Below are 19,969 nucleotides of genomic sequence, written 5' to 3'. Positions count from 1 at the left end.
AGATCTTCTCCCTTCACCTCCTGTCCCCACCTATACTTCTCTGTACATCTTCATTATTCTTGGTTCTTCGCCCTGAACTTTTCCTGCTGCTTAGTAAAAATCCTGGCCATCCACGGCTCTGAAATCCCCATGGTATGTGTTCTGCCACACAAGAAAATCTGACTTCCAAGTTTCTCACAAAAATATATGATTCTGAGACATTCTGGGACAACATTGTGCCAAGACCTTAATTCTTCTGGCTCAGGCCGTAACAGGCTTTAGAAGCTTTTTGCTTTGCTTTTCCATCATGATGGGGGCTGTTCTTGCTCACTTTCAGATAAGGCTGTATCAGCTCTGCTAATATAACCTGTTAATTTCAAAGGACTTTGTAAGTTGGCTGTGATTCAGATTCTCAGAATTGGGAAAATCTGTGTCTTTTGAGATAGGAGAGTTCTTTTCTTTCTCCTTTTAACTTTTGTTTTTTCCCCTAAAATATCAGAATGCAATTTTTCCAGGTGCCACGTGGCTCCTCCACAACATACAGACTGCGGTAGTTGTTTTTAACGAACGTTATCACCAGCCGTTCAGCCGCGGCAACTTTTGTTTCAGTGTTGTTGTTGTTGTTGCTTTTAACTTTGGGAGGTGACAGAGAACTCCTTGTAAGATGCACACACCGAATGTCACCGTCTGCATCACTGATATTCTCCTGGGTACCAGGAACTCGGCACTGCAGAGGGCGCCAGCACTCATCCTGTCTCTAAGTGTGCACACACAGGGAAAGCCTTAGGTAAGACTGGCAAGTGTCAACAGGCGTCACTATGTTTGCACCCCAGTTCTCTCCTGTGTTGCCCCCTTTCCCCGGCAAGACCACCCTGGTGTGATGAGATGTGGGTATGTGGAACTTGTCTGGTTGCCTAGGAATTGCTAAATGGGATCCAAAGCTGAAGGAAGAGGCATCAGAGCTCAAACAACTAGGGGCAGATCCCAGATCCCAAGAGAAGTCTCTAAGCTGTCTCTGCTGCCTCAGGGTCATCCCTCACCCTTTCCTGCCAAGCTTATACAAACAGAAGATTTGGAAAAGGAGGGTGGGCTGTACTGTGGCTCTTCCCACCATGATTTTCCACCTATGTTCTAGCCTTTTAGAGATTCTCCAAGACCATCCTTTATGAAGGACACAGGCCTTGGGAAGACAGATAAGCATTCTTTTTCCCCAGCTCGATATGTCTGCACATACAGGAAGACGGCCTGTGTCAACAGGGAGCAGGAAGGAAAGAAGACAGAGTGCAGTGGAACCCAGTTATCTTGGAGGGTCAAGGTCATGAGAGTGACCCAGGGGTCAAGAAGAGTCTACTAAGGGTCTTGACCTTAAAACCAATAGTTATCATGAATTCTTTCTCATGCCACAGGCAAAAGTCAGTTTCAGGTAGATTACACATCTAAATATGAGAGAGAAAACAATGATGATTCCCATCTATGATTTACAACATCCCCACGACCCTGTGGCCGGCAACAATTTCTTCCACCGGACACACTCACATGTACTGTAGCAATGCTATTTAGTGCCAGTTGTTTTATAAAGTTTATGTTCTACTCACACAATTCTATGAGGTAGGAGTAACTTTCCACTTCTGTCTGGGAAAACACAATTCCATATCTGACTGGTTGCAAACTTGACAGGCATGTGTCGAGAAGTCTGCTTGGAGTTCTCATCCGAGCGCTCATCTCAGCCCACAAGTTGGCTGCAATGACATTTCTAGTTAAATCAGGACTCCTTTTCATACAGAAGTGTTAGATATTGCAAATTGAGAGAAAATAAATCTAATATTCATTAAACACCTATCATGTCAAGGACTAAACTAGCTCATTTATATGCTTATTTTGCTCAATCCTTACAACAGCCCTATGAGGCAAATATAATTATGCCCATTTTTATAGTTAATAGAACTGATACAGAAGTCAAACATCCTCCCCCCAGGTCACAAAGCTAGAAACCTGGGTAGGAGCCAGGACTGGATCAAGACAGTCATCTATATTTACTACCCATGAAATGAAAAGGGTAGGGGTTATCTGGCTTAGAAACTTTTCGGAGCATATGCTATTCACCTTTGGCCTCCACTATGGGATACTCTTCGTTTTCTTTCCATGGAACCAAAGGGATTCCATGTTCTTCCTTTTCAAAAGCCAGTCAAGGGGTTATTTTCCAATTATACTGAAAGATCTTTGGGGCTAGATTCACTTGGATTTTGGAAATTTGTCCCTAATGATTTTAAATGGCAAGTTCAGTTATATAGGACCATGGATGTTCTATGCTTGATATTTCAGGGCAGTGATCCATGCTTCCTTTAAAAACTTAAAGAGATTTAAAATTTCAATTTTATCAGATTCATAGAATGGGAAAAAATATATGGAAAGGTACTGTGGGGCACAGAATTTTTTTTGTTGTTGTTTCAGGAAAGTTTTATATATATATATATTTTTTTTTTCAACGTTTATTTATTTTTGGGACAGAGAGAGACAGAGCATGAACGGGGGAGGGGCAGAGAGAGAGGGAGACACAGAATCGGAAACAGGCTCCAGGCTCTGAGCCATCAGCCCAGAGCCCGACGAGGGGCTCGAACTCCCGGACCGCGAGATCGTGACCTGGCTGAAGTCGGACGCTTAACCGACTGCGCCACCCAGGCGCCCCAGGAAAGTTTTCTTTACTGTCCCAAAGTTTGTTTTTAAATAAAAGTTCAGAAGCAGAGACACTATCACTGATGAAGATCATTTATCTCACTCTTTGATTGAAACCTTTGTATTTCTGGCCTTCCCCTATTTTTCTCCAAGATTATAAGCTTTTCCTGTGAAATCTGTTTTCCACTCAGCTCTCCTCCAACCTCCCCACACTCCCTACCCGGTAAGCACTGGAGACTCAAGAAACAGATGGTAAACTTGGCCTGAAGATGGAGGGGGCCGTGTGAAAGTTGTGAGAAGGAAATGAGTTTGTCCCTTCTCGCCCTCCTGTCATCAGGAATTGGGCAGTGACTGCCATGTCTGTGGAAAAGTCTCACATATGGTATCACAAACTAACCTCAGCATGATGCTGGAACAGTAGGTGGAACCAGAAATGCCCATCCTTCGAGGTGATAAAGCCGTCCGTGACTTTCCTAGGAAATAATCATATGTGATAGTTGGATAAACCCATCCATGACATTTTTAGGAAATAACCATATAACCTTATCTTGTATTTCAAATTACTTTAGGTATTTGGTAAAAAAATCATGAGTTTGTGCCACTCCTCTGAGAAGCGGGTTTATCCTGGTTGGAGAGTCAGAGAATAATAAGGTTACGTAGTTGCCAAAATAATTTACTTAGAAGGATAGCATCTGGTCATGAGAAGTTTAGAAACTTGGATTGAAGGTTCGGGGATGGCGGTAACCTATAGAAGGAGGAAGGTTCTTTCAACTTTAGCTTAGCTCAGGGAGAAACACGGCAGGACAGACCTAGCAGCAAAGTTATGTTCAGATCGTACTTGGAAGGAAGGCAGCTGATGACTGACAGAATGCCTGAAGGGGACAGTGTCCCTGGATGGAGAAACTCCACAGAGCAGGACCAGGCAGCATATGCCAAGTCTGTGGTGTCTGTGCCATAGAGGACAATGGCTTCCTAACACCAGACCCTTTATTCTGATGAGTTGAGAACTGGAGTTAAATTTTAAAAAGTAGTACCTTGGGGCGCCTGGGTGGCACAGTCGGTTAAGCGTCCGACTTCAGCCAGGTCACAATCTCGCGGTCCATGAGTTCGAGCCCCGCGTCAGGCTCTGGGCTGATGGCTCGGAGCCTGGAGCCTGTTTCCGATTCTGTGTCTCCCTCTCTCCCTGCCCCTCCCCCGTTCATGCTCTTTCTCTGTCCCAAAAATAAATAAAAAACGTTGAAAAAAAAATTAAAAAAAAAATAAAAAGTAGTACCTAACATACCACTTGTTGATTTAATGCACGTCTCCTTGAGGAAGGGTCTGTCTCTTTAACTCGTTTCATGCTATTTAAGGGTTAACCTAAAAACAAAGTTATGTTTGGTTAAACAGCTTTATTTTTTAACTAAATTGCGTTTTATTAAATGGCAAAAACAACAGCAAAGAAACGGGAAAATGTGGGGAGCCTGGGTGGCTCTGGTGGTTAAACATCTGACTCTTGGTTTTGGCTCAGGTCATGATCTCACAGTTCGTGAGTTTGAGCCCATGTCAGGCTCTGTGCCGACAGCGGGGAGCCTGCTTGAGACTCTCTCTTTCTCTGTCCCTCCCCCACTCACATGCGCACACTGTCCCTCTCAGAATAAACATAAAACAAAAGCAAAAAAAAAAGAAACAGGAAGGTCTGATGGAATTAACTATGGTTTGAAGTCAGACGTTGCTGGTCTTCGAAATCTTGATCTGCCACTTCTTAGCTGGGTGACTGTAGTTAGAGCACCTACTTAGTTTTCAGCATTCTTGTTTTTTAACACTGGGATAATGGTATCTAACTTTTAGGGTTGCTGCGAAAAGCAAGTCAAATAATAAATGCAAAACCCTAGTTTAGTGCTTGAAACTTAGTATGCAACTGATAACCAATTCTGGTAAAAGAACATTACGTCAGTCTCTTCGTTACACACATCAAAGGAGTTATATTTACCCCTAAACCCTTCTTCCCTAGCTGGCACCAACCTTTCTAACAAACATGGAAAATACAGGTATAGGGTTCATGAAGAAACAATTTCTTGATAACTTATTTTGCAAATGCAAGGTATTTTAGCAATGGCAAATCCACGGCTCACAGCTGCAAAACTTACATGAAGTTTCTCCTCTTCCCATCATAAAATGCTCCAGAGATTTGCACTGGGTGACTATTAGAATTAAGGAAAGACCATGACCAAGTCTTTACAACCCCCAAATAAGAGGACAATTGGGTACACTTTGGGAAGAAAGGAAGCAGTCCTTTACCTTGGTTAAGTAGATGAAGCCACCAGTACTCTACCTGAATGACAAACATAGTTGAAGTCGCACATGCAGGTCATGAGGAAATAGTTGCTCCCCAGCGGTTAAAATCTAGCAGGTATTTAAAGAACATTTGGAGATGTGTAGCTTTCGGCCCAACTTCAAAATGGTTTCACAGGGGACAGCTTGAGTGAGAACTGACGATACTAGTGTTTAAAAAGTGAAAGGATCGGGGAGATCCAGGCCTTCTCATTCCTTTCAACTCCCATTTCCCAGAGCTCAGCAGCCCCCAGCATGAAGGTGAGGTCTGCAACAACTGGTGGGAATCAGCTTCATGATCAACGGAGCCAGCCAAGGAACAGCACAATGGTGGTTTTGTACGAAGACAAAGCGGATGGCTGTGTTTCAACCAATTTACCTCTTTATTCCATCCTATTAATATTTGCAGCCAGGGACAAAGGTTCTTAAATACTTTTTGCAGCATTTCACTGTTTTGCTGAATTAGAATAACAACACAGAGGGCTGTGGCTGCAAGGAATGGAAAATGATTCTGCGCAGCTTAAATGCAAAAGGAAGTTATTTCAAGTCTTACTGGGTAGCTCATCAGATTGAAAGAAGAATTGAAAATCAATCAGCACAGTATCAAGGTAGGTCTAAGAACCCGGTAGCAGGAGTGATCAGTCAGTCTCTGTGGAGACTGATATACAAATGGCTTAGATCTACCTCCACTCCCATGGTAGGTCATTCTTCTTGAGACTCAAGTCCTGGGAAAGGGGGTTGAATTATCCTGAATGTCCAGTGGGGAGGGGAAGAGTACAGGGCACTGTGATTGATACAACCAAAGACGTTGATCAGTTTTGCAAAGAAAAACCAAAATAATATTACTTAAAGAACTCTGGAAGTATTCTGGGCAGGCAAAGCCTGTCTCTCCAAGACACATCATTCTGGCAGGTAATGATTTTACCTGGAGTAAAGCTTTCCCAGTAAATCAGGTGCTAATGATGAGTGAAGTACAACAGGAGCTAATTATCTGACCGACACCTCACTCCTATTAGAGCTCAGGAATAGCAGGCACTTTGGCATAGATGATTTTACAATAAGTAAGAGGGAAGAGAAAGAAAGAAGAGGAAGGGGGGGAAAGGGAAGAAGGAGAAAGACCCAGTGGCTCACATCAAAGCCATGATAACCCAATGAGGGCTTGGGGGTGGTGGTGGAATAAATATCTTCAGCCCTTCCATCTTCCCTGTGCGCAACATGCTTCACATAGTTCTGTCATCATGTCACAAGGCACCTGAAGAAAGGGCAGGTAGAGCCTATTCCCAGAAAGAAAATCTTTCTCCTAGATCAGCACTGCCTACGAGAAATATAATGCCAACCACGTAAGTAATTTTAAACTTTTTAGTAAGGCACACTACAGGTAAAAATTAACAGGTGAAATTACTTTTAATAATATATTTTGATTCATTATATCCAAAATATTATCAGGCCAACATATAATCAATGAAAAAAATGAATGAGATATGTGACCTTCTTTTCACACTAAATCTTTGAAATCCAGGGTGTAGTTTACGCTGACAGCACATCTCAGCTGGGACTGGCCACCCTCCAACAGCCACATGTGGTCAGTGGCTACCATATTGGACAATGGATGCTTAGAAAATTCTGGCATTCTGGCTTTGCTTTGCAACATCGAAGTAACTGAACAATTATTGTATGATTATACAATTGTATTTGGGGTATGTGTGAGGGTGGGGTGTTTTGGTTTTCTTTCATTTTAAGCAAGAGTAAAGGGAAACACACTTTATTTCCATTCCATGTTTCCCAAGCTAGGACATTGTTTCTGTCCAGATTCACAGTTGCCATTTTTTTTCCTAATCCTGTTCTGGGAGGAAGCCAATGTTCTGTGAAACTTCAACAACGGTTTCTTGGGAGACAAAAGAGAAGACTCCCATACAGATGAGGAACATGAGGCCAAGGGAGACCAAATAACTTGCCCAAAGATTGCAGGCTGCGTGGTTGCAGAGCTGGGATCGGAGCCCCCATGCACGGTGCTCCCATCCGTGGGTGCAGAGCTGCTTCCTCCGCGGTGTGTCCCTGACCTTTGTCCTGCATCAGACCCCCTGGTGTCTGGCCCAGCGACTTCTCCAAGTCCTCATTCCCGTGCTATCGCCTTTGGTGTGTGGCTTACTGCTCCCTGGTTTTCCAGGTGAGGATGGAGGTGGTCAGAAGGATAAGTGCCCTGCTCTGTGAGGGTGAGGAATGGACTACGGGGAAGAGAAAGCCGCTGAGTCCTTCCTGTTCAGAACACTTATTCTACGCTCTACAAAGGCAGACTCAGTGGTCTAATGGTTCCGTGTTTGATGATGCACACTTTTAAAGCTTCATTCTTTTGGGTACAGGGAGGCCATTTGAAGGGCATAGGAGGGCTTGGAGAATGACTGTTCTCACTGGACTCACTTGGCTCCATTAGTAGCACTCTTCCAAGTCATAGGCTGGTGTGGGTCACTTGTAGTTTTTTTAAATTGTAGCTTTTTTCTGATTACGACAATAGTACATGATTAATGGAGAAAATGTGGGGAAAAATAGGTCTGCATCAAAACACAAGTAAATAAAAATCACCTGTATTCCTAGAAGGCGGGGAAAGAAAGGCTCAAAATGTTGAATTCTGATGTTTCCTTCTGATATTTTTCAAAAATATGAATATGACATGTATACAGATTGCAGTCTTAGCGAGATTGCACCGTACGATTTGTTTTTTAACCTAGTTTTGCCCTTTGCTTCATTGAGGCCTGTGGGTAGATTGCGGTTTCTAGTCATTTTCCTGGGCCGCCAGAATTGCTTTATACAAGTCCTTTCTCACTGGCCTTATGACCTAGCTGAGGCTGGACCCAGTTCCCCAGGTCTCTATGGATGGAAAGCTTCGATCAGCTACTCTGACTCCTGCTGGATTCCCAGGACTGAGGATTCCAGTAGGTTAATTTCTCAAAATATACAAAAACTTGCTTTGGCCTGCTGGACAGCTCCAAATATAGCCGGAAGCGTGTCGAAGACTTCCGTGGGTTTGGAAGAAGGGTGTTTACCAGCTTGGGGCTTGGAAGGGTGTGTGGAAAGGGATACAATACAATAAGTAGAACACAGGGGAATAAATGTGAATTCTCAGCCCGGTCTGTGATGGGCAGGCGTGGTTACATGAAACCTAGGACGCTGCCACGTGGCCAGCTCCTGCTTGGTTCCCTCCACCCCAACACACACCTGAGCAGTCCCAAGGAAAGGCTTAGCTTTCCCCTCTTTGGGGATGTAGGACCTAGATGGGTCCTGAGAAGAGGACACGGTTGTCTAGGTGGTACGTGTGAAGGCAGGGGACCAGCGATGCTGATGCGTGTCTGCCCCATGACTTCATGTTCCCGTTCATCAGGTACATTTGGCTAGAACGATGGGTTCCTCTTCCGTTGAGGGAGTGAACTTTTGTTTCCTTTTCCTAAGAATCAGGAAGCAGTCGATTATCTTTCACAGTAACAAGCAGCAAGAAGCAGTCAAAATTTCTTTTCCTGTTTTTTTCATGGATACATTTGTTGACCAACTCCCTGAATTCATCATAACATGTGCTGATAACTGCATGAGAAAAGCAAGGAGAGAGAGATTTTTCCACCTGTGAACATATGAATAATGGCATTTGTTTTTCCTTTACTTAAAAAAATAAAACGTACTGTCTACAAATACTGAAGATGACAGGAGTATATGCACAGATAATTATATGAATTTAGCGATCCATTTGTCTAGGGAAATCAGCTTTGTTTCAAAGAAGATTAAAGAACAGTGCTCTCTCAGAGTACTTTTCTCTGCTGATCACCTTCTGATTGTTGACAGGGAGGTTTGCCAATTTCTTTTTCCCAGAAACTTTGTGCTCATGTCAGGATTCTCTCCAGCAGTGTTCCTGCAGAGGTATTGATTGTTCTTTCCCTGAGTAAAAGAACAGCCAAGCCCACCTTCAGCGAGGCCACTCTGGCTCTAGAATGATCAAACATTCTGCCATTTACACACTATGTAGCTCTGGGCAAGTCACACCAGCTTCAGGAGCCAGACTCCTCACCTGCGAGACAGGGATGAGTCTGTCTCCCTCACTGGGGTGTGGTGTGTACACAAGGAGGCGTGACTGAATGCTGAGAAAATGCACGGCTGATAAAAGCAACAGTGTTATTGTCCTCCTCTCCCTCAGAACCGAAGGACAATGCCAATCCCTGCCATTTACTGAGCATGTGAGTGTACTGGGTATCTAACCGGTATGTTCTTGTTTAATCCTTGGGACATTGAAACAATATGATGAAGTATTACAAACTCACTTTGCAGATGAGCAAAACGATTGATTTAGGGATTCTTTTCATTATAAAGGAAAGAGCCAGAATGTGAGGCCAGAAGAGTGAAACTTCAGAAGGGATCATCGCCAGCACTTACCAGGGTTCTTCCTTACAGGGATCTTGCTGCCTGATACATCCCCAAAAAGCTGGCGTGTGTGTGTTTGTGTGTGTGCGTATCTTACCACGTGGGAATAAACTAGGAGTAAATGTTAGGCACTCAAAAATACTCTTTCCCCAGAAGGAGACACTGCCCGTTTCTCTCATCTCTGCACTCCTGAGTGGGTGGAAACCAAGCACTGTCCCAGGTCCCCTTTGGCATGGGGGAAGGCTCCCGTTCAGAGCACCCTTGGCCACGCAGAGGCAACCGACCCCTCAGTCCCTCGATACAGACTCGGAAGCTTACTGGAGAGGCTGCGTCACCCCTGCAAGCAGCATCTACCCCGGTGCGCACCTAGAGGGGCGGTGAGCTAGGCCTGGGAGACAGTCCTTCTCCACCTTCCCAACATATGCTACCAGTCAGCTGCCCTGCTTCTGAAAAGAGCCTATTTATTTTCATTACTAATATATGGCTCTCCCCCCTGCCACAACATTGCTCTGTGAACCTTTCCTCTGAATCCCTGAATTCCTTCTTGGGCTATGTTCTGTGCTAGAAGCTTGGCAATTCAGCGGTGACCGGGACAGGCTATGTGAGGAGTGTCATACTCTCTGATCAGGACAACAGACATCAGGCAAAATATCCTGAATTAGTATTTGCAGGAGATCCATGTGCAGGTACAAGAAGTACAGAATGCTTTGCAAACATAAGACTGGGGGCCTCTGAAATCCTCAGTCTCAGGTCCTCATCATTAAAATTGGTAGTAAAATTTCTTCCCATGCTGATAATAGCAGATTTTCTGAGAGTCGAATTATAAAGTACTTTGTAACTTTTAAATGTCTTATGTTATTTTTCTGCTTTTTAATAGGAATGATTATGAGGATACCTAAATTATGAGGAAGCATATTACCATTACTGATTATAAAATAATCTTAATCACATTTAATATTTTTCCTACCTTCTCTACAGACGAAGTAATTCCACTTCCCAAGCCTTCTTTGAGATAACATATTCTAATCCTTTGTGCAGATGTGGATAGAGCCCTTCCTGGACAAAATTGCTAGCTGTGGGGGTCATAGGCAATGAGGGCCAAAGGGGATAGGAGATCGCTCAAGAGAACATGCCTTGAATGTCTACCATATGTGAGCATCTCACAACTGCTTTACAAGATGGGTGTTCTTTTTCCAGTTTTCTGAGAAGGAAGCAGTTTTTAGGGTTTTCATTGAACTTGTCAAGGCCACTCAGCAGGTGGGTGGTGCAGTCATCAGCATCTGAAGCCTGTGCTCTCCCATCAAGCCAACAAGCATCCCAGGAACATTAACTTTGTAGCCTTTTTGCCCCCTTGGAGGTGCTTACTGAGCCGGCGCTTTTCTGGTTTAAAAAAAGGAAGTGGATGGACATCCACTGAAAGTGTTTTTGACTTAGCTGGGAGCTCCCCATCCCAGTGCTGAGCTCCTGGAAAATGGAAACTCCCTTTTGTGTTTGGTTTTTGATACTATGGAGCTTCTAGAAGGTATGCAATACAAAAATTTAAACTGAACCAAATGACCCCTTTCAATGTCATTTCTATTATAAAAAATGACTCAGAAATGGCACTGGCTCCCTTTGGCAGTATTTCAGATGGAGCGAAAAGTCTAGAGAAGCAATTAATGGTGTGCATTCTCCAGTCTATGGGGGCACCCTCAGATCTGGCTCCCCACTCCACTGACTCATAATTCTTGCTGAGGCTTGAGTTCTTTTCTGGAAGGCACTTCTCCAAGTTCTACATCTGTCCCTGCTCTAATTCTTGGTGAGCACAATGAGGCCCGTGCTCTGTAGCCTGCCAGGGTACAGGGTAATATTTCCCATTTGCTTTCTCTCCTCAGAAAAACTATTCAATGCAGAGAATTAAAAAATGTGGCAGACACAAGCATTTTTTTTTTCTTAGCAGCAAAGTCTGGGATATATGCCCTTCAACAGCAATTAGGTTTCTTGTTCACTTCAATCTCCTGTATTATCTTACACCTTGGCATGATTTCTGATGTGACATTTTCCTGTATAGACGCAAGGTAAGACACTGACACTCACTTTGCATTTGACAGGAAGTTGTTAAGGCAGCACTTACAGTTTGGAAGATATAGGAAAATAAGTCATCTTTGCATGACTTATTCCCAAAGCCCATTATAACAAAAAGCCCCTGATAATTCCAGTTCATATTAAATTTTTGCCATTCAGAGAAAGAACAATTTGGGCAAATAAGTGCTCATTAAAATTTATTTAGAGGGAGTATTTTCCATTAGGGTATTTCATTATTTAAGAAGAAAATAGAAGCCTATGTAGTAATGCATAACTCTCACACCAACATGGCATTTCAGATAAATTACATTTGGATAAAGATGAACGTGTTTGGGTTTGGAAGGCTGATTGATTCTAGCAGGTACTGTAGTTGCATAATTATAAGCCATGTTGAAAGAAGTTACTAAAAAACAAGGATGAACCCAAAGAAATCCACCAACAAGCCAATACAAAATTATTCCATGCTGGCCTAATTTTTGTTCCTTTGGGAACTGAGGTTTGGGGCCCCCATAGGGAAGGAGCAGGCCCGTGTGCATTCCTGAGACTGGGTGGTTAAAGGGATAGAGAGGCAGTTTAAGGAGTCAAGAGGGAATAGTAGGCAGTCTCAAGAATACAGACCCTACCTCATGGCATCACATTTCATTTTTTTTTAAGGCAAAGGAAAGATGACTTGGCCAGATCTGGGGTTGGGCCCACCAGGGAGCAGCCGTGAAATTTAGGTAATCACACACCTGTCTTAAAGAGCTGCATTTTCCATTCATAACTGGCTTAGTAACTTTTTTAACACAGACTCACAGCAAGTTCTCAGGATGCCACTTTTTGCCTCAAGGCCCTCTGCCCAGACACCTCGGATGATTAAGCTTTCTCTCTAAATAGGTTCTAGTACCAATTCCAATGTGTGTATGTGGTGGGGGCGGGGGGGCGCTTCCCACACCAACAAGAAATTCTCAGGATACCAGCAGATTGTCCTACAATTCAACTCAATTCCGACACCATCTACCTGGAGACGGCATCAGATTCCACAGGTTAGAGGCTCAGTCCTACAAGACTGTCCCCAGCCCCCACCCCAGCCCCCACCCCAGCCCCATTTACATGCCCCATTTACATGCCAGTTGCAAGCTACTATTTGCACTTCTCACTGATTGGCTATACACTGGAAGTTCCCAAGAGCCTCTACAGTTGATTAATTTGTTAGAGTGGCTCCAAGAACTCAGGAGAAACATTTTACTTCCTGGATTACTGGTTTATTACAAAAATATAGAGCTAATAAGGAATAGCCAGACAGAAGACATGCAGAGGGTGAGGGGTGGGAACCGGGTAGGGAGCTGCAATGCCCTTTCCAGGGGCGCCACCCTCCAGCACCTCCACGTATTCACCCCCCTGGAAGCAATGTGAACCCTGTTGTGCTGGGTTTTTATGGAGGCTTCATTCCATAGGCATGACAGATTAAAATCGCTGGCCAATGGCGATTGATTCAAACCCTGGCCCCTCTCTTCGCCTTGGAGGTCGGGGGCGCCAGGTCCTGAAAGTTTCAACCCTCAAATCATGTGGTTGGTTCTCCTGGCAACCAGCTCCCCATCCTCAGGTTACCTAAGGACATTTCAAAAGTCACCTTGGTAACAAAATGAAAGACACCTCTGTCACCCTCTGCACAAGAAATTCCAAGGGTTTTAACAGCTGTGAGCCAGGAAAAGGCTGCTAACCAAATAGATTTCTTACTGTCCATCACAATATCACACTCTCCATCTCCTACCCAGGTTTTCTTCAATGAGCCCCCTTTCTGCCTCCACATCTTCCTCAAGTGACATCCTCTGCACATAGTTGCCATGGTTACTTGTCTTTCTGTCGTTCCTACTACTGGAATCCAACAAGTTTCACAAACCCTCACCTCACCTCTCAGAGGGTACATTTACTTTACTTACCAGTTCCAACTTGTACCCCTTCCTCACTCCTCAGCCTGAATGACTACATCCTGCTGATCCAGAAGAGTGAGCGAGCACAGCACAGGTAGGGAGAGCTCCGCATGATCACCCACGGCTTTGGTACCTGGGCCAAGGAAGTCCATTACCTACTTTAAGCCTCAATTTCAACATTTAAGAAATGGGCATAAAACATCCATTTCAGGGAAATTCTGGAGATAAAATGATATAATGTATAGGAAAAGGCAAGCAGGTTGTTACTGATTCAACAAACATTCATTAATCAAGCAACATTTTATGTGCTGTGAGCTACACAGTGTTTCCTGGTCCTTGTTTTCATGATCCTCATCATCTGCTGTCTGGAATGTGGTTGGCAGTCAATTAATAACTGAGAGTAACACTACCAAAAAAACAAACATTTTCTTTATTCTATGTTATTAAATTAAATGCTTAACTTCTGCTTTACTCAGCCCTGTATATGATCAACACTTATTTAATATTCTAAGCAGGTTGCCTGCCACAGCTTAGAACTTTTGAATGCCAAGGGCCAAATCAGATTCTTATCCCATACAAAGAAGCACTTGGTAAATCTTCTGATGGATTTCAACCTTCTGTCATTTAGCATATATTAGGAGTAAGTCTCATACATCCCATTCATCAAGTGATGTCCAACATGATTAAGATGTGAAATATGTGCTTACCCAACTGAAAGAGACAGTTGCTAGTAAGTTAAAAATTGGTATCATTCTTCTCCATGTTTCCCAAACTCAGTAATTGCTGGCTAACTTGAACTTCAAGGATGATTGCCAGGAATTAGAAGACCTGTAAGGTAAAATGAATTTTAGTTCTAGACAGACCACCAGTATTTTCCTTTTTCTTGTCCTACATTTTAAAAAATATCATTTATCATGTTTACTTGAGCAGCTCTGATTCCTCAGGGAAACAAAACTGATAGTAAGCTATAGAGATACAGTTTCCAGAAGTATCAAAATAAAGCAGGAAAGAGGAAATCAAGATATTTAATTTTTCCCAAGGTATTTCTGGAAGACCTGGAGCTCTAAATCCCATGCTCTTAGTTGATTATTCTTCGTATACGTACATTGCCTTCCTAGCGAGGGCCCACTTTGCATTCTCATGTTCTTTCACTGGTGTCAGACTTGAGTGGGGATAATGGGGATAATGCAGGACCTGTCTGGCAGTGAAGGTCAGGGACATGTTTTCAGTCATGGAACTAAGAAATGCTCGGACTTGTTGACATCTATATCTTCACGTACCTAAACTCTCCTAACCAATATGTGTTTAGTTTTAATTTTAAAGCCTTAACTTAAGAACTCAGAGTTTTTAAAAATTTTTAAATTTACGTATTTATTTTGAGAGAGAGAGTGCCTGCATGAGTCGGGGAGGGGCATAAAGACAGGGAGAGAGAGAATCTCAAGCATACTCTGTGCTGTCAGTGCACGACCCGACACGGAGATCGATCCCACAAACTGTGAGATGAGAACCTGAGCTGAAATCAAGAGACAAGACACTTAACTGACAGACCCACCCAGGTGTCCCTCGGACCGAGTTTTAGTCTCACATGAGGTGCTCATCAAAGTCAAGAGTTATTTATTTTATCCTTATGCAATGGTTATTATCAATTAAACGGCAGTGGTCAAGTTAAACAGCATTGTTCCCCTACCAACAGTCGTGTATGCTTCAAGTTCATTTACATAATGAATACAAAATTTAACTGTTTATAGTTTATAGGGGCCAGATAAAGAATATTATGATTACTATTTTTAAAGTACATGATCAACCAGGACATTCAGTTGAGATCCCATAAAGTCAATGCCATGTGGGCAAAGACATTATGCGTTAGGACAAAACTGTTGTACATCCAACCTAACGAAACCTAAAAGTGGGCCTCACCAGAAACAAAGTGATCTGTTGGTATTTCTTTTTTTTAAAAAAAATTTTTTTTTCAACGTTTATTTATTTTTGGGACAGAGAGAGACAGAGCATGAACGGGGGAGGGGCAGAGAGAGAGGGAGACACAGAGTCAGAAACAGGCTCCAGGCTCTGAGCCATCAGCCCAGAGCCCGACGCGGGGCTCGAACTCACGGACCGCGAGATCGTGACCTGGCTGAAGTCGGACGCTTAACCGACTGCGCCACCCTGGTGCCCCAATCTGTTGGTATTTCAACTGCGCTTAGGACAAAAGCCAACACTCTTTAGGAGAAGATAACATAATATGCAGTCTCATTCACAGTGTCTAGCATGCAATAAAAAAGTAACCACACATGGTAAGAAGTGTCCAATTATAAATAGAATAGTCAATAGAAACAGACCTAGAGGTGATCCCAAGTTGGCAGGAAAGGGCTTTAAAAAAGTGGGTAATGTATAAAAAATAAAATGAATGTAACATTGAATATTTCAATCAAAAATTGTGATCTATAAAAATAATCAATGTCCTAGAAATGATAAAATACAGTATTTGAAGTAAGGAACTCTTTGAATGGATTTAACAGTAAAATGAACACAAGAGAAGACAGGATCAATAAATCTGAAGAAATATCAAAGCAGAGGAAAATGTACATGAAGCATGAAGAATGAAGAAAAACAACAAAAAAACACAGAAATAAACAAAATGTAGGACACTGTCAACAAGTCTAAAATATGTGTCATTGGAAAACCAGAAAGAGAGAAGATGTACAGAAATTATATTTCAATGAATAAGAGAGCCAAGACTTCCAAACCTGATGACAGACACTACACCATTGACCAAGAACTTCAATTAACACTAAGCCAAAGAGCTACAGAGAACACCACACTCAGGCACATTACATTTAAACTGCCAAACACCAAAGATAAAGAGAAAACCTTAACGGTAGTTGAGCTATGTGTGCATTTTGTTGTTGCCATGGTAACCTTTAATAGCAGAGCTAGGTGTACATTTTTTTGTTGCTATGGTTACGTTTGTCCCATAGGGGAAGAGGAAATGGGTAGGGATTTATGCCTTTTGTACCACCCCATCCTCCATCTTTCTTGTAAGCACCCAGTGATGTCCACGAAGAATAACCTGTGAGTTGGTACAAAATCTCTTTGTGTCTGAGAACCTCAGGAGTTCTATACTCTCACACTTGCCCATGCTTGGTCTTTAGCAACTCATTAACATTTTTTTTTGCTGAAATATGACCCAGTTGTGTGGCTTGGTGAAGAAATTAGGATGGTCTCCTTATTCGAGGCATAGTTATGTTTGTGTCAAGTTTTCTTTGACTGTGGGAAGCCCAACCTACGACGGGGGAAGGAATATTTGGTCAACCTTGTCCATGGAATTAGTTCTATTGGTCTAAATTCACTTTCTGCATCCAGTCCAATGCATGGTAACTACTGCATTTGGATGGTTCCTTTTCTGGGAGCAAAGGGCTGTGGGTCCAAGCTGTTGATACATTTCTAAAACTATGTATTTATTTTGTGATTTATCAAATCTTATAGTCTTTGAGATGAAGTGTGATAATCTATTAATTCCCTTTGGAACTTCATAATCTGTGGATACATACAGGGCAGAAGGAATCTTCCTAGACCCTTGACAGACACATGTGCTTTCAGCATGAACTGCTCACAACTACAACTCACACTGGCTGACGCATGACAACTGGACTTTCTGGTGGAAGTGCACTTGTAAGATTTGAGGTCCAAACTTTAGAATCATTAATTTAAAAAGATCGAAAAGGGGAAGGCACTTATTATGGGGGAGGAGGGATCCCTTTTACCATGATACCAGACTTGCTGGTGTCTTATTTAATAGCCATTACCCCCCATAGCTTTTTTTCCTTTTATGGTGAGGTTCTTCCTTAAGCCTGTCATGATACTAATTCCCTTGGTCAAGGGCTGGTTTAGGAAGGGACATGGGAAAAATTATGACCAGGTGATGTGTGTTTATGGGTATGGATGAGAAGAGTGCTGGGTGGTTTGCTAATTTTGTTGTTGTTGTTTGTTTGTTTTTGTGGAGACACTGTGAAAGTATACCTTCTTCTTTCATTGGATTTTTTTTTATGACACCTGGGGTGACAGCATCCAACTTATGTCCTAGTAGAGTAGAAAGAGAGAAAGAACATAACTCCTTGACAATGACGGTGAGACACTGAAATACAAATTAAGCAGTCATATAAAAATCTAAGCAATATACATAAATCGTGGAATGACAGTATTGATAACTTGAGAAGTATAGGGGCGCCTGGGTGGCGCAGTCGGTTGGGCGTCCGACTTCAGCCAGGTCACGATCTCGCGGTCCATGAGTTCGAGCCCCACGTCAGGCTCTGGGCTGATAGCTCAGAACCTGGAGCCTGTTTCCGATTCTGTGTCTCCCTCTCTCTCTGCCCCTCCCCCATTCATGCTCTGTCTCTCTCTGTCCCAAAAAATAAATAAACGTTGAAAAAAAAAATTAAAAAAAAAAAAAAAAGAAGTATATACCAGCACTCTAATTTTAATAAGTACCTTATTTTCTCTAATAATAAAATGAAAATACCTCCTTAGTGAAAAAATAAATGTAATACAAAAGGGTATCAACTTAAACATGGACCTTTCTCTGTACCACATTCTCCCTCTCGGGGGCCGTCCAGCTCCTCAGAAGTAACCATGGCCTTTGTTCAATATCCTTCTCATTCCTTTACCTTGCATTTGAGCCCTAACAAAAGGCTTAGACATACACATACAGTTTCATTTCACAAAATGGAATCAAAGCACACGCATGTATCTTCATAGTGATTGTTTACTTATTAGGCTATATTTCTGATTCACCACATACATTGTATATTTATGTACATAAAAAAGCAATTCAGTAAGACTCTGGGAAGAGGATTTGCTGCACCAGTGGCTATGCCTATTTAAATTTTGGCTGATGCTACCACACTGCTATCTAAACCAGTGTTAGCAGGTTATGCTCTCACCAGAAGCGTGGGAGAGAAAGCAATTTTACATTTTATGGAAAACTTTGGAGAACAGATGACAATCGAACAGAGAAGTTGTTTTCTGATAGGTATCAGATTTTTATTTTCTACACCCAATTCCCCTTCTAGAAATTAATCTTACAGAAATAATTACACAACAAGATCTGTCATAAGGATGGCAAATACAGTGATGCTTGCATCTTGAATTGGAGACCCCTAAATGTCTGGCAATAGGCAATCTGTTAAATAAATTATGATATGAAAGACTGTGTGCTTGAGAGATTTAATATGTCCCATAACCACCCAGCTCAGGGAATATTTGTTCTAAGAACATAAGCCCTAAAATCTAATGCTCTTAGTTCCAGCTGTCTGTGGACGCTTCCATGAACATTTAACCCACAGGTAAGGGTTAAGACCTAGCAAATGAAGCAGCAGGACACAGGATTTCAAATTTATATTCCCAAATGTTTCCTCATATATTGTTTTAAAAAGACAAAAACCCTAAAAACCATTTGACCTCGGGTTTTAAAAGGTGAGTATCAAAATCAACCAATAAAAACGAGGAAGATAAATGAACTCAGATCAAAGATATGAAAAGTTTTAGTAGAAGTGAAAGCAGAAATGTTTGGTAGTATATGTGACACTGTAACACACTTCCAGTTCTACTCAATATTCATTCCTGTCCTTTCATGCAGGGATAGAACTTTGTTTTTTTTTTTTTTTTTTTTTTTTTTTATGAAAATCTACAAAGGCTGCATTCCTAGCACTCCTTGCATCATGCTGTGGCTCTATGAAGAAGTTCTGGCAGATATATACACAAAAGTATGGTCAGCAACTTCTGGGAAGGCGAGGAAAGGGGGCTGAATCATTGGCAAAGTGACCCTCTTATCTGCCTGTCTTCTACTTGCTAATGTCCAGAAACGTGACTCTGATCATTAGAGCTCCAGCAGTTATCGTGAATAATAAGGATCATGAGGATGGAAGCCAGGTGTTGGGAATGCGAGCATGAAGACAAGTCTGGGTCCTTGATGATACCAAGGTGCTGACACAATGGATCTCTTTTCCATGAAAAGAGAGTGAACTTTTAAGATACGGTTCCTTAACTTGTTGTAATATGCTACACGTTCTATGTTGCATGATACAAAATACACATTTTGTTCTTTAAGAATACAATAAAAAGGGAAATCCCTGGCAATCCTAACAGACAGACATAGAAAATGAATATACAAGGTTAATAATGAGACACAGTCTTCAAATACACTAAAGCTTAAAGATGTATATTAAAGCATTGGTACAAACTTACCATAATAAATAAGGACAACCAAAGAGAAACAGGTAACTTGTTACCAAAACATAAAATACCTCATTTGACCCAAAAGGAGACAGAAAATTTGGACAGTCCAGGGGTGCCTGGGTTGCTCAGTCAGTTGAGCACTGGACTCCTAACTTCAGGTTTGGTTAAAGTCATGATCCAAAGATTGTGGGATTGCACGCCACGTCAATCCACTCCCAGTGTGGAGCCTGCTTGAGATTCTCTCTCTCTCTCTCTCTCTCTCTCTCTCTCTCTCTCTCTCTCACCTCCTCTCACCTCTCACTCCCTCTCTTTCTCAAAAATAAAAAAAAGATAATTTGAATAGTCCAATAATCCTAGCCAATCTGGTGGCAAATTTAGGTGGTTTTACTGCCGAC

At 42.3% G+C, this 19,969-nt stretch overlaps 2 long non-coding RNA genes across 22 annotated transcripts in view; one reads left to right on the top strand and one right to left on the bottom strand.

Moving 5' to 3' along the window:
• Positions 1-19,969, bottom strand: part of LOC109494688 — a 55,503-nt gene that overhangs the window by 34,647 nt on the left and 887 nt on the right. For 8 of the 12 annotated variants that reach the window (XR_006590582.1, XR_006590585.1, XR_006590578.1 and 5 more), the window contains exons 1-6: positions 14,449-14,760; positions 14,051-14,171; positions 13,353-13,476; positions 3,935-4,011; positions 3,050-3,125; positions 1,575-1,718 (exon numbers count right to left, since the gene is read on the bottom strand). This is a non-coding gene — a long non-coding RNA (uncharacterized LOC109494688). Of the gene's footprint in view, positions 1-1,574; positions 1,719-3,049; positions 3,126-3,925; positions 4,012-13,352; positions 13,477-14,050; positions 14,172-14,448; positions 14,761-16,087; positions 16,196-19,969 lie in introns of those variants that run through there. The other 4 variants (XR_006590579.1, XR_006590587.1, XR_006590588.1 and 1 more) reach the window with 3 other exon arrangements.
• Positions 16,316-19,969, top strand: part of LOC109494948 — a 415,303-nt gene continuing 411,649 nt past the window's right edge. For 4 of the 10 annotated variants that reach the window (XR_006590573.1, XR_006590571.1, XR_006590574.1 and 1 more), the window contains exon 1: positions 16,318-16,412. This is a non-coding gene — a long non-coding RNA (uncharacterized LOC109494948). Of the gene's footprint in view, positions 16,413-19,969 lie in introns of all 10 variants that reach the window. The other 6 variants (XR_002738562.2, XR_006590575.1, XR_006590577.1 and 3 more) reach the window with 3 other exon arrangements.

The sequence above is a fragment of the Felis catus genome, chromosome E2 (assembly GCF_018350175.1).
Source record: "Felis catus isolate Fca126 chromosome E2, F.catus_Fca126_mat1.0, whole genome shotgun sequence".
In the NCBI taxonomy this organism is placed as follows: Eukaryota; Metazoa; Chordata; class Mammalia; order Carnivora; family Felidae; genus Felis; species Felis catus.
The sequence above is the reverse complement of the archived record's forward strand: the minus strand, read 5'-3'. Positions and strand labels throughout refer to the sequence as shown.